Consider the following 14,812-nt stretch of genomic DNA (forward strand, 5'->3'; position numbering starts at 1 on the left):
CCACGTGTTTGTCATGCAGCTGCACTGACAAGCAGCACCCCGTGCCAGCTTTGGGCCCCTGCACACTGGTACACACTGGCTTTTTGTAGCCTACATTCCTGAGGGCTTCCAAAAGCTGCCAGCCAGAAGCCCACCCAGTAGCCCACTGTGGAACTCCATGAAAATGTGGCAGAGAGACCCAGAGCTGGTCTTTTTCCCCAAGGAGACTATTTTGCACCTACACAGAGTTCTCCCAGTACCGTCCCACACAAACCCGATTAACAAAACAAACACACCTTCACAAAGTATGTGTGGGCAGCTGTGAAGCACCAGAGGGATCTTGGCAAGGGATGCCATGTGCACAACTTCCACAGGTCCCACCTCTGCTGCAGTGCAGGAGGATGAGGAGGTGGAGCAGACACCCAGCCCAGCACTCCCACCAAGGTGGGTTTGGATGGGACGCACCAGCAGCAGCCCTGGGCATGCCCATGGACAATCCTTGGGAGCACAGGCTGGGAGGAGCCAGGCACACAGCTGAGCATTGAAGCACCCAAAACAAGAAGCTGCTGCACAGTCCAAGTGCCAAGCAGCCAGCCAAAGAATCCAGGTGCAGTGTGGCACTGTCCTGGCCACGGAGGAAGGGCAAAGGGGGCTCTGCTCCTGCTGCCTGAGTCAGGAGCAGCCCAGGCTGCAGGGCAGCACACAGGGAAAAGGGGAAAAGGGCTCTGTGGAGTGCTGTGGGATCCATCCCTGTGCCTGGGCTCCATGGGAGCTTAGATAGGTGAGGTCACCCACCAGGGGCATCAGAGGCACCCTAAGCTCCTACACAAGGAAGGCTGGATCACACCATGCCCAGGGCTCTCCTGGGCTTTCTCCATCTCCTGAAATGCCTCTTCAGTGCTCTGCAGGGCGCAGGGAAGAGCTGCCACTGCTCTGAATCAGCAGAGAGCACCTCTCAGTGCCCCTCAGCTCACAGAGAGCAACAGCACTGCTTTTCTGCCAAGGGAAAGGCATGGGCAGGGGTCACACAGTGCCACCTCCACGCACAAGGCCACATTCTGTCTCCTGGCATTCCCCAGCACGGCTGAGCACTGACGAGAGCAGGAGTTCAGAGTTTATGGTTCCTGTTTCTGCACAGAGGAAGCAGAGCAGAGGATGGCTGCTCCAGCCCAAAGCCAGGCAGCAGAGTGAGCCAGTTCCACCAAGCACCTCCCAGAACCTCCCAGAGCATTCTCGCTCCGTTCAAGCCCTGCAGGACACCAGTGTGTCCAAAAATCGTTCAGCAATGGGAGAAGTTCACACAGGTTGGACACACCAGCAGCACCCGGTGCTGGTCCAGAAGCAGGAAAGCCCTGACCTGGGTGCTGATGAAGGAGGATAACACACAATCCTGTGCCCACCCCTCCCATGAGAGTCCTGCACCCACTCCCTGAGGGCTCTGGGTGCCCCTGGCAGGGTGTGCAGGTGTCCCAGAGCCAACACAGGCGCACTTGGGGCAGGGCAGCAGCTGCTCAAATGTGAGCCCCCATTGCCAGAGGTGGCTTTGAAACCCTGCTGACCCCGAGGCCCTCGGTGGCGCACGTCACCATGGCAAACCACAGCCACACCTGCTGCACAGAACAGCAGCAACAACACCAAGGCTGCAACCACGCTGGGAAAGGCCAAACTAGCTAAGATACAGCAGCACATCCTTTTTATATCCATTGTAACTGTTCTGTCAGAATAAAATCCTGCCTGAAACCTTGGTGGGTATGGTGCCCCTGTTGCAACTGTCAGTGTGGGAGCCAGCTCCCTTCAAAACAAAGAGCCCAGGCTGACAGAAGCTCTGCAACTAAAGCCAGAGACACTCTCATCTCTGTGAAGCCAGACTGGGAACAGAAAACATTATTTTGGAATTTTTTTCATTAAACAGTTACTTGGAAAAATACAAAATTACTGTGTGTCCTTGGGAAGCCAGCACAGAAAACTGAAGTTTGCCAACAGGAAAAATCACCATCACAACTATCCAGTCCTCAGAAGCCTGTACATATATAGAGGAAAAAAATCAGATTGGTAGAAAATACCAGAAAAAATAGTAGAAAAATACCAGATTAATCAGTAGAAAAATTAAACAAACCTTGGTAGATTAGGGCAAGTGTAAGAGAATGTAGAGGATTCCTCTACCCACAAAGCTGTGTCAGCTGCTTATGCCCCTGGATTCAGCTGGCTAAGCTCAGTAAAGGTATGGATTAGGCTCTCCACAAGAGCTTGAAAACACTATATTTAGCTAAAGTAAGAAGATGAGATCCTTGGCACGGCATGGGAGGAGGTTGGAGCAGCTGTGGCACAGGGCAATGGCTGCAGCGTGGTGGGAGCCATTGTTCTGAGAGAGTCAAACATCTGAGAGAACAACGCAGAGAAGTAAAAATAACTGACCTCAAACTCCAGTGGGCCCCTGCAAGACACACTCAACTTTTCCAACTACAGCATGGCTTTGGAATAAGGTTTGGCCACTTACAGCTGCTCACAGGAAGAAGCTGCTGCCCTCTCTGTGTGGGAAACTGGGAAGTGTCCAAGGGATCTCCCAGCTGAACTGCCGTGGGACATCAGGAACCAAAACACCAACCCACTCCAGGCTGTGCTGCCCCTCTCACCCAGCACAGCTGGGCTCTCCAGGCACTGCCTCCAGCAGGACTCTTGGTGCCTTCCACATGGAGAGAGGCACAGGAAACCAAATTCCCACCAAAAGCTAAAGCCAGACTGCCAGACAGCCCCAGGCAACCATTCCTGCCAGCAGAGGAACAAGGTTCTTCCTGTTGGTTTCCTTGTTTCCATGCTGCCTGTGCTGGGTGTACAGAGCAAGATTTGGGTGGCAGGGGGCCGTGACTGACCCTTGGTTGGTCTGTGCATTTCCACCTGGGAACAAAAAGCAGAAGGGGACTGCCAGCTGTGGCAGAAGCGCAGCCCGGTTCTGAAGCATCTCCTACCCAATTTACTGTTTTTTTCCCAGGGTGGCTAATGACCAATAATCCAGAATGAAAGCATTTCTCCAGCTGAAGAAAGCCAAGTCACCTACAGTGACTGAACAGCGTTCTCCCCCTCGGCCCTGAGGTGCAGCACAATTGGCACTCGGTGGTTTGCAGCTATTGGGGTTTCCCATGGGAACTCTCACTCTGGTCCCTCCAGGCTTTTATCTCAGCCCCATTTGCTCAAGGGAAACATCAAAAAGACCCAAACCAAGCATTTGAAAATGATCAGATGGAGCTAAAGGCAGCTGGGATGGGATCACAGCCAGTGCCTGATCACAGGGGATGTCCCTGGGATCCAGGCAGTGTGTTTGGGATCAGGCAGTGTGTTTGGGATCAGGCTGTGTGTTTGGGATCGGGCAGTGTGTTTGGGATGAGGCAGTGTGTTTGGGATCCAGGCTGTGTGTTTGGGATCAGGCTGTGTGTTTGGGATCCGGGCAGTGTGTTTGGGATCCAGGCAGTGTGTTTGGGATCAGGCAGTGTGTTTGGGATGAGGCAGTGTGTTTGGGATCAGGCAGTGTGTTTGGGATGGGGCAGTGTGTTTGGGATCAGGCAGTGTGTTTGGGATGGGGCAGTGTGTTTGGGATTGGGCTGTGTGTTTGGGATCCAGGCAGTGTGTTTGGGATCAGGCTGTGTGTTTTTGATCTGAGCAGTGTGTTTGTGATCAGGCAGTGTGTTTGGGATCAGGCTGTGTGCTCAGGATCCAGGCAGTGTGCTCAGGAGCAGGATCCACAGTGCCAGTGTAGGACCTGGGTGCATTACCATTGTCAAGGAAGAACTGAGAAAAGCTCTTAGTAGCACTGAGTTAGAAGGAAAAGGATTTTGCTTGGTGAATGACAGAACCACAGAGCCACAGAATTGTTTAGGTTGCAAAATCCCTCAAAGACCTTTTAGTCCAACCATTCCCCAGCACTGCCAAGGCCAGCACTGCCCCATGTCCCAGCAGCCACATCCACAGGGCTGTTCATCCCTCCAAGGATGGGGACTCCAGCACTGCCCTGGGCAGCTGTGCCAGGGCTGGATAATTCCTTTGTGAGAGAAAACCCTTCCCAGACACCCCACAACGCCCCTCCCTTGCTGTGCCATGGTCATTGATGCCTGAGGGGCTGCAGCCCTGCCAGCAGGAACTGGGGATGCGCCTGCAGTGCAGGGCAGGGATGTGGGATGCTGGAGCAGCAGCCACCACCACCTCTCACAGCTCAAAGAGCCTTTCTGCCCAAACACAGCAAAGATGGCCTAAGAGATTAATTGTCCTGCATCCAGGAATCTTGTTGGAACCATTTCAACCGACCTAATGGTTGATTTTTAAATGGTCGTTAAGTGATTTAACTCATGTTGAGGGAGTGTAAAACTAATTTGATAATGAGATAAAAGGAAATTATTATTAAAAATGTATTTAAATTTCACCAAAACTGTTGTAGGGAAAAAAATAATAATGACAAGTAAAGGCTTTGATATTGCAGCTGTTTAAGCAGATATCTCACCCACGTTACACAGACTTAAAGGAGAATTAGCACATTAGAAGCTTTTGCAGTCAGAGGCTACAAATTACATTTTTATTAGAAACTCTGCCCTTTGCCACTTCAAAATGAAATTGCTTCTGTGTTCGCAGTGAAGAGATGTTCAAGTTTCAATATTCTGATAAAGTTAACAATGATTTTTTTATTATGCAGGCAACACTAATAAAAGGTGAGTAAACTAAACTGGTTTTATAGCATGAATGTTTCTGGCAACCTTAGGTTGTCATCTGCAGGGAGGTGACATTTTAAGTAGCTTCAGGAGAAAAATTAACCCACATAGTGTCTGTTCTATCAAAACCATGTCACCTCCATTATCAACCAGAAGACAGTATAGAAAAATATGAAAAATAAAATAAACAAGAAAAAGACTCTTAGATGGGGAAGAAAAGCAAGTCTAGGAAAACAGAAATAGAGCTGAAGAAAAAATATCGGCTAACATCCCTTCCCTTCCCTTCCCCACCCCAGCCTATGAGGACAAATCATCAAAGGTCTCTGAAGCTCAGAGGAGCTCACAGCATTTTTACAGGTCCCAATTAGTGATTACCCTGAGCTCGTCCCTGGGTGTGTCACCAGTCATAGCGTGCACAATAACGCTCCTCCTTAACAAGGTGTCATTTCACTTACTTCAGTAATTTGTACAGAAGAACCTGTCCAGTTCCAGGAGCCTCTACCACCTGGACAAAGCCATAGGTGCTGCAGAAAGCAGCACTGTCCTGCAGTGGACAGGCTCACACTTCATGTTTTGATGCCAAGCTAATGTTAAGTGTCCATCCCAGCACCCAGAAATGCAACAGCCAGCACTGTGAGCACAAGAGAAGTTAATAAAAGAAGGGGAAAGAGTGAGGCTGTTTTGGGAGCAAGGAAATGAGCTGTTCCATGAGTTCGTGTCTTCTGGGCTGTTGTCCTGGTGGCTTTACAGGGTGAGAGAGAACTCTGACCAGAGCTCTCTCCTGTGTGCTCTCCAGTGTCTCCAGAGCCTTTTCCTAAGCAGAAGGATTTGTCTCATCTAATCAGTCACATGTTTTCACGAAACAGAGATTTTGGAGAGCTGAGGACTGCTGTCAGCTAGGGTTAAAGCAAAGCAGCGAGCTCAGGAGTCCTTCAGGAGAACAGGGACACAAGCTGGTGTAACTCCAGCAGGAGACCCAAGACCAAGGAGAGCAGGAGGAGCCCACACAGGGCTGAGTGTGTCCTGCATGGACATCTCTAATTAAGGCCTAAATGAGAGAGAACTCAAGCTGTACTGGACAGACAGGATTTCACATCACCTCCCATTCACTCACAGAAATACAAATGTGGAGAGAAAGGGATGGGAAAAGGGAAAAGGGAAAAGGGAAAAGGGAAAAGGGAAAAGGGAAAAGGGAAAAGGGAAAAGGGAAAAGGCCTCCTCTTGCAAACTGAACAGCATCTGCACAGTCCCTGCAAGGAGCCCAGCAGCTTCAGCCACACCTAGATGCAGGCACAGGGACAATCCCCACTGCTTATCAGATGCTTGAACTGCTTTTCATCCCAGGAAATGAGCTCAGCTCTTTGACTCAGTTTCCCCCCTGCAGGCAGCAGCACCACCAGCACCTGCCCCAGGGCCCGAGGCTGCTGCTGTGGAATGGACAAACCCTCATTCAGTGCTTTGGAAATGTCCAGCTCTGTGCAAGAGCTGAGCTCTGCTGCCCACACGGACAGCTTTCAGAGGCTTCATAAAATCATGGAATATCCTCAGCTCAAAGGAGCCACAAGGATCATGGATCCCAGCCCCTGTCTCTGCCCAGACCCCCAACAATCCCACCCTGGGCATCCCTGGCAGTGCTGCCCAAAGGCTCCTGCAGCTCTGGCAGCCTCGGGGCCGTGCCCATTCCCTGGGCAGCCTGGGCACTGCCAGCACCCTCTGGGGGCAGAGCCTTGCCCTGAGATCCACCCTGACCCTCCCTGACACAGCTCCAGCTGTTCCCTCGAGTCACCAGAGACTCAGAGCCTCCAAATAAGTAAGGAGATATTTGTGAGGGCTGCAGGGGTCTCTGCAAGTCTGCACTGCTCCAAGGGCTCTAAGGCTGGTGCATAACTCTCACTGCCATCACTTGAATTCCACCAGTGAAACATTGTTCAGGATGACCAAGGTTTTTAGGGAGCCATCTCCTGTGTGTGTTGAAATCAACAGCTACAAAGACAATCTGATAATGCTCCTTCAAACCATGCAGTTCTGATACCAGCATGAGATGAAACAACAGCAGCAGAGATGTGCATCCACCACAACAACTGGGATGTCTTCCTTCCATCCTTATTTCTGGGCCTTGGTGAACCACTATGGTTATTTCTGGGGCTGACGAGAGGAGCTCTGTCTTGAATCAGAAACTGAGACCCAAACAAAACCAAAGTCCACTTGCAGGACAGGAGCCTTGGACTGAGGGCTCCTCAAGGGAAGCCCTTGTGTCCCAGCTGGAGAGATGCCCACGGCAGCAGGGCTCTGTCCTTTCCAAAGCACATCTGCTGCAGGCCCCTGAGCCACACACACAAAGGTACAGCTGGTGACTCTGGGCTTTGCCTTGCTATAAATAATAAGGTTTCATTTCCTTCACAGAGCTTTTGATTTGTTTCCTTTGGGAGACTCACAGGTTATAATGGCATTAATTCCTATTTGCCAACCTTGTCCTTATAAATGAGGATCTTCATTAAAGGAATGTTAAGGGATGAGTACTATAATTAGGACAGATTTAAAATGCAGTGTGCCTAAATCAGAGACTACCTAAGATGTTATCTTTTTTATTAAGATATAATTTGAAGGAGAATTACTGCTTAGTTTAGAATGAATTACATTTTCCAACAAGCTCTTCTCACTGAGGGAATGTACAGAGCAAGGAAAAACACCCTGCTGCAGAAGTGAAGCCCACTCTGAATCCTGATCCCTACTGCTGGCTGATGACTCTCATGAAACACACGTGGCCGAAAAGTGCTGGATGAGACTCTTTTCCCCCTAATTATTTTATGTCAACTCAATTCTATTCAATCTTGCTGTCATATAATTGAAAATAATTAAAGACCTAGAGACTGACCCCAACAATCCATCACACAATTCCAGCTGACTGCAATGCCTGTCATCCTCGATGACCTCAGAGGCAACACCTTGAAGAGGTGAACACCTTCACCACTGACTGGGGAGAATGTCCCATGCCCTTTTTTGCACAGGAACATATCTCCTGCCCTATCCCCTGGCAGTGCCAGCCCCATCCTCTGCCACGTGAAGGACCTGAGCTGGGCACAGACACCTGTGGAGCCACTGCTGTGCCAGGTGCTGCTGCTGCTGCTGAAAACTGGGCTCAGCCTGTCTAGCAGAGAACCTGCTCAGCCCAGTGTGATTACAGCTGCCCTGGTGTTTGTTCTCCTCCTCAGCACTGGGTTTCCCAAAAGCAGATGGGAAATAAGCCAAGAAGGAGGGAAACAGAGAAAGAGAGTGGTAAAAAGCAGGAATAAAGCAAAACTGAAGGAAAAAATTGCCAAGCCCAAATTAAAGGTCCCAAATTCTTGACCCAAAAGGTCAAGAAGTCCATTAAACAAACAGAACAAAAATATCTCTCCTCTCAAAATCATTCTGTTAGGTTTCATTTATTCCTTGTGTAACTTCACTCAAAGAAGTGGCACTGGTCCACAAAGGAAATCTGGCCACATGCAAAACTGTTTCCAGGCTGGGTGGCCACACTGCTGCTGCAGGGAGCAAGAAGGGCTCATCCCAGCCTGGGAGCAGGAGAGGTGACCAAGCAGACACCACCACTGTGCAGCCCAGGGCATCCCATCCGGGCCCTGAGGTGCTGCAGGAGCTCCTGGCCAGGGGCTGAGCCAACAGGCTGCAGGTGTGAGAAGTGAACTGGTCTGCACATGCCTTGTCTCTGCTGCTTTCTTCCTCTCTCCCACTCCTTTCACCAGTCACCTTCTGTTCTCTGTGTACGGTTTCTATTTCATCTTCAACTGACACGCAGGTGTCAGCCAGAAGCACGGAGGCAGCAGAGCTGACACCCATCCCACTCGGGGTGACACCAACCACACAGCTCTGCTCCACACAGCTGCACACAGCTGCACCTGAGCACACACTGCACTCGACAGAGCTCAGAAACAAAGCCAGTGAGCAGGCAGCACACACGCCAGCTCAGCCACAGCCAGGGGCAGTGCAGGGCCCTGCCCACAGCTCATCTCCCCAGCCTGAGGCTCTCAGCCCCAGGACCAACACAGCATGGCACACCTCCACCCACGGCCCACACAGGACCCTTGGCCCAGCAGAATGACAGAATCACAGAATCACTTACATTGGAAAAGAATCTGAAGGACATGGAGTCCAACCGTTCCCCAGCATTGCCAGTGCCACCACTGATCCATGTCCCCAAAGCCCTTCTGCTCCATCCCAGGGAGGCAGCAGCTCCACACCCTGATGAAGCCCATAGCGCTGGGGGTTGTTGCCAGTTTGCTCCACGGACTAGCCTGACACTCACAAGCTGCATCTTCTCAGACTGCCATCCCACAGGACACTCCCAACCAGAGCCTCTGCCAGCAGAGTAACCTCTCACATGGAGCCTCCCCATGGCTGAGATCCACACACAAATGGGGTGCACACCAAGGTTCTGCTGCTGAGGTCACCGAGAGCTTTACAGAGCAAAGGGCACTTGCAAGGGGAGTCCTGCCCTGGGGCTCTGCCTAGGTGACAACGCTGTGCCAGGTTTGTGGCCACACACTGGAAAGTGGGCTCATGCACAAAACTGACCTTTACCCTTCCTCCTCCGGCTCCCAGCTCATCCCAGTCTGCACAGACAACTCTCCATACCCTAAAAACCTCCTTTTCTTTCTCCAAACATACTGCAAAACTTCTCTATGGAATTAGTGCTTGGGTTGATCAAATAAATCCTCGTTTATCTGCTGCACATAATTGGGGACTGGAGTGATGGAGCAGATTCTCTCACACACACTGAGGCAAGCACAGCAGGAAACAAAAGATCCCAGGAATGACTGATTTTCATGAGCACTTTAGAAGCCACAGGCTGTATTCTGCCCAGTGCAGAAGGGAGTAGGAAAGAGAATTGTCTGAGGGAAAATAATCCTTGAATTATTGTATGACCAACAAAACTCTGTGATATTGGTGTCTCAGCACTCCTTCCTCATGCAATGTGTCACCTCAGCTGTTGCCCACTGCTCCACGAGAGCTCCAGGAGGCAGCCCCTGGGAACAGCCTCCTGTCAGACCAGCCTTGCACAAACCCAGCACAATTTATCCACCACAGAGATGGGCTGGAATCCCGGCTTCATGTGTTTTCACTCACAGGACACCTTCTTCCCAAGCACAGGTCAAACTACTTTACAAAAATATCTACTATTAGCATGTGCCTTTTGTTCCTCAGCAAAAACCAACCAGTGACATTGTCTAAAAGAAATATCACCCACCCTGGGAAAAAAGAAATCAACCAAACAGAAATAAATGAAGTTTCTAGATTGCAGCAACCTGCACCTACTGCACAGCCCAAGTCTTTGCCAGCATCACACTGTTATGTGGCCTAACTAGAACCTGTGCATGCCAGCAACAAATCTGTTATTCAGAGCTGCAATTCAGAACCCTCAAAATCAGGCAGGGCTCACTGCTCAGTTCCTTGAGACCCTACAGGATGAGGTCTCAGTTTCAAGTTTCAGTACAACACATCACATATGAAGAGGGTGGACGCTGCCAACTCTCTAACCAGGATGCATTGGAACCCGAGAGACCAACAGAGCCAGCTCCCAAGGCAGACTGGCCATGGCAGAGTGAGCCTGAGAGCCACAGCCCAGTGTGGCAGCACTGCAAATGAGACTGGATTCAACCTCAGCCTTTCCTTGCTGGCCCAAGCATCTGAAGATTATAAGCATCTCTATGAGGAACAGCAGCCGCCAAGTGGCAAGGCAGGCAGGCCATCTTTCTGGGAGAGCCCCACAGCAGAAGGAATCCCAAAAGTTGGGCTAAACCTAAGCCCTGGGGAGCAGCAGCCAGGATCAGCTGTGCTGCAGTACAAACCTGTGTTTACCAAGTACTGCTCAGTAAAACATCCTTTATGCTTTGCCCTCTGCAATTCCAGGAATTACCTTTAAAAATGAGCATATACACTCCAGGAAATCTGCCTGTAAACCCTTACACACTGACTGCAGCCTTGCCCTGACCCTGTGGTTCCATTTCTCCCTCCAACAGGAACATTACTGCAAATAAATGCCACTGCTGGAATATCAGCTGTGCAGGACCCACAACTCACCAAACCCCTGTAACACTGGCCTGTTACAGACCCACACCCGCAACCAATGGATCCCTCTGGAATTCCTGATTTTGTGACTTGTCCTCCAAAAGCCACAGCACTCTGAGCAACACCACTCCTTTGCTTTCACGTTCCTTCTCACCCCTCCTGAGCATCTGCTCCCCCTGCGTGTCACATCCACAGCCACACGTACAGCAGGAGCAGGCTGGACATGGGCAGTGCCTGACTAAATGGCAGATAAACGCAAATAAACTAAACACCAGCAAAGCCCCAGACATCACTGACTTTGTACAGCAACAACTACCTGTACCTGTGTATTTACACATCCATGTATGTATTGATACACATTAATACAAATATGAGTACTCTGTGTGTTTGATTTGCTTTAATTGTGACACCTATTTATATAACCATTTATATAACTTACTTTTAAATCTGAGGTAACTTATCACTGTAATTTGCATAAGCATGCTCAGATCTTGCTAAAAATACTGATCAATGGTTGGTTGTCCTTTTCAGTCACAGGACCATTTTGATGTATTCTTTATAGATACATATAAACATATAAACACATGGCAATCTTGATAGTACCCCAAAGTTATCTTTTTGTGCTTAGTTTTGCATGGCAAACACTCTGAACCAACTGCAACGCTCAGAGGAGAAGCTCCAAAATGAGCAGATAGTACAACAAGGAGGGAGAAGGAACAGCAATGATTTTCATTGTCATATTTACAAAGAATTTACTATATTAAACCCAACAACCACACAAATTAAGAATGATAAATTATTAACAGAAGCTTCAAACCATTCTTGACCGTTCCTGTTGTTGACACACATAACCTGCTCTTGTACCTTAATTTCATTTCAGCACTTCAACTACATTTCCAAAAGATTAACATCAAATTTCAAATGACCCAATTACAGCTTTATCACATTTTATTCCTATTTCAATATGCAAACTGGCTTTGTACATCCATGCTGTGCTCTGTGTGCTTCTCCCATGCCATTCTGCAGCTGGCTCACCTCCACCATCACCAACCCAGGTGACAGCAAAGGGTCCCCTGCCCACGGCGTGCTCAGCACTGCCCCACGGGAAGGAGCCATGGTGGGGATGGTCCATCATGCTTGGCACAGCACATGGCATGTGTGTGTGGAAGTGATGGACAACATCCTTGAGAGAGAGAAACAAAGAGAACCTGCGTGGTTAGAAGGAAAACCATGGTAGCAACAGCCATAAATCACATGAGTGTCCTTGGATAAGGCATTCAGACTGGGCACTGGGCTGGTATGAAATGATGTCCTTCCGTCCATGGACTTGTAAGGATTTGCTCTTCCTGGTAACTGACAGGGAAACCCCAACATATTTCTTTATCACCCATGATTTTGCACTGTGGAGGAGCAGCAACAGCTGAGAATAAACACCCAGTGCCACTGGCAATGAGTTAGCAGTGGAGATTGCTGGTTGTTCTACTGATGTAAAGTGCTCTTGCCTTCAGCTGATTCAGACATCTGCACATCAATGCACCCTGGCAGGAGGTGGGAACACGGTGAAGTTTAAGGTTCCTCCCAGTGCAAATCATTCTGGGATTCTGTGGGAAGTCATAAATTTCCTCTTTTTCTCCAGATACTCTTCTTGCCTTTTTACAAACACCACATGAAGTGTTAATATTCTTTCACTGCTTGTGACTTATCAACACAAAATTAGAGTTCTGCCCTGCTCTTCTCAAAGGGAAAACCTTACCTGACTGAACCCTTCCAGCCCATGCAGGATGTGCTCCATAAGACACTCCTTAAAAGCCCTCCACAAGACATCCTTCCTTTAAAAAATGGTTGTGGCATTTTCTGCGACATTTCTGTCCCACAGAAGCCCTGCGGCATGAGCAGGACCTGGGATGCCAGCAGGCCAGTGCCACTGAGCCTCCCCATCAGCATGGTTTGCAGTTCAAGCAATCAGTTCTGCTCTGAAAGGGATTTCAGAGTTTTAAGAATGCAAAGACACACAAAATTCAGAAGGAACGATGCAAAGGCAGCAGCAGCAGCTGGCAGGTGGAGGCTGTGGCTGCAGGCAGCCAGACAGGCTCTGCTCCCACTCACTGTGAGATTCCAGGTAAGTGCTCTTCAGAAACACCTCCTTGACACACGTTTTCCTTCCTCAAACCATTCACCAGCTCTCACACCACAAAAAAGCAGAAATAATTATTCTGAAGAACATTTGTGAGTGCTTTGTATCTGGAAAACTTCCTTGCACCAAAGCATAAAACAACAGTTTTTCTTGTTCTAAATAAAAAGTCCCAAGCAACCAAAAAACCCCCAACTAAACAAACAAACTAAACAAAATGTGCCCACCCTCCCTGCAGAAATCCTCCTGGGAAAAAGCTTAGGTCTGAGAACTTAAAAACATGAAGGCTTGGCTCATTGTTGAACACTACAGGCAGCAGCAGTTCTGACTGCAAGTGATATGTTGAATAGATCGTTTCCTACAGCCCCTTGCTTTGGAAGCATGAGGAACAACCCCAGCTCCAGCTCATTCCAGCCCTTTGGGTATTTTTCAAGTAGGACTGTAACTGAATTCCAGCACCTACTTCAGTTCAGCATTTTTAAATGGAAAAATTGAGCAGTATGGTAAAAAGGGACTTAACTGTATGTGGGACTTAGGGAGCAGCCAGCAGCAGCTGAGGGCAGCCCCAGATGGTGCCTGGCAGCAGAAGGCTCTGCCCAGCACCGCCCTGGGTGCAGGACTGCTCCTCACACCATCTCCTCACTCACCCCACACATTTCCTGACCTGCTCCCCTCTCCATGCAGTCTGCAAACACCTCAAGTGAACCTGAAACATGAACTGCCACTTTTCAGTAACTCCCTGAGCATCCCACAGAGGCAGTGGGCTGTGTCCTGCCTGCAAAGCAATGCCCCCACATTCCCTGTGAGCTGCTCATGGGGAGCAGGAACAGTGCAGGAGCAGCACACAGCTGATCACACCCAAAGCTCACACACAGCTGATCACACCCAAACCCCCAGGGTACCTGAGATTTAAGGCGTTCCTCTGTGGGGCTGAGCAGGAATCACTGCTGTGCAGCCAGCCTCAGCACTCTGCCTTTTACAGAGGTGTTGGGGCACAATTGTCCTGTTCTCTGGCCAATCTGGTGCAATGTCAAAAAGAGGGTAAAACTTGATAAAACTGGAAAATGCCACAGGCACTGACAGTGCTGTGGGAGAATGGTCCTGCAAAGCCTGGTGGGGCCCAGGAGCGGGGCTGGGGTGTCTCTGAAAGCATTTGCTCAGTTCCTAACAGTCCTGTGCAAGTCTGTGTCCAAAGAATGAAGGAAAATAATGTATCCAAGTCCTTGTGAGCCTGCTCCATCCACTTCCAGCAAAGTGTCCTGACACACTGTGCCTCTGCCTCTGTGCTCCAGTCTGTGATTTACAAGCAGCATCAGGAATAGTAACAGTTTCTCACCCACAGCTGCATTTCTCCCCTCTGGTATTGCTCATAGTCCCCTGCAGTTTCACTCCCACACCTTCCAGCAATGCTTGATTTCTAAGGACACTGCTGCAACCATGGGCAGACAGCCATTCCTTCCACAGCACCTGGAGCTGGGGCTGTGCAGCAGTGCCAGCTGAGCACAGGGTGAGAGGCTGTGCTGGGGAGGCTGTGAGTGAGGGCTGGGGGACAGCGTGCTGCTGCTGGGCTGGGATGCAGCCTGTGCAGGGAACAGTGTGCTGCTGCTGGGCTGGGATGCAGCCTGTCCAGGAGGGATGTGCTGCTGCTGGGCTGGGATGGAGCCTGTGCAGGAGGGATGTGCTGCTGCTGGGCTGGGATGCAGCCTGTCCAGGAGGGATGTGCTGCCTGTGCTGAGGTGGAGCCTGCTCCCATGAGTGCTGGAAGGCCAGAGCTGTGGGCAGGCTTCCCTCAGCAGGAGCTGCTGTGCAGCCACCACAGGCGCCTTGTGATTGCACCGGGCTGAACTTTGTCACTGTCCCATGCAATAGTCTAAAAATTTCTTAGACTAATAAACTAATAAATTAATAAACATTGGGACAAATCATAAGTGGATGTGTTGCC

At 49.8% G+C, this 14,812-nt stretch overlaps 1 protein-coding gene across 2 annotated transcripts in view; it reads right to left on the reverse strand.

The window, feature by feature from the left end:
- Nucleotides 1–14,812, reverse strand: part of PHF2 (PHD finger protein 2) — a 55,048-nt gene that overhangs the window by 31,013 nt on the left and 9,223 nt on the right. The gene's annotated exons all lie outside the window — the stretch shown is intronic.

Source organism: Zonotrichia albicollis, chromosome 12 (assembly GCF_047830755.1).
Source record: "Zonotrichia albicollis isolate bZonAlb1 chromosome 12, bZonAlb1.hap1, whole genome shotgun sequence".
Lineage (NCBI taxonomy): Eukaryota > Metazoa > Chordata > Aves > Passeriformes > Passerellidae > Zonotrichia > Zonotrichia albicollis.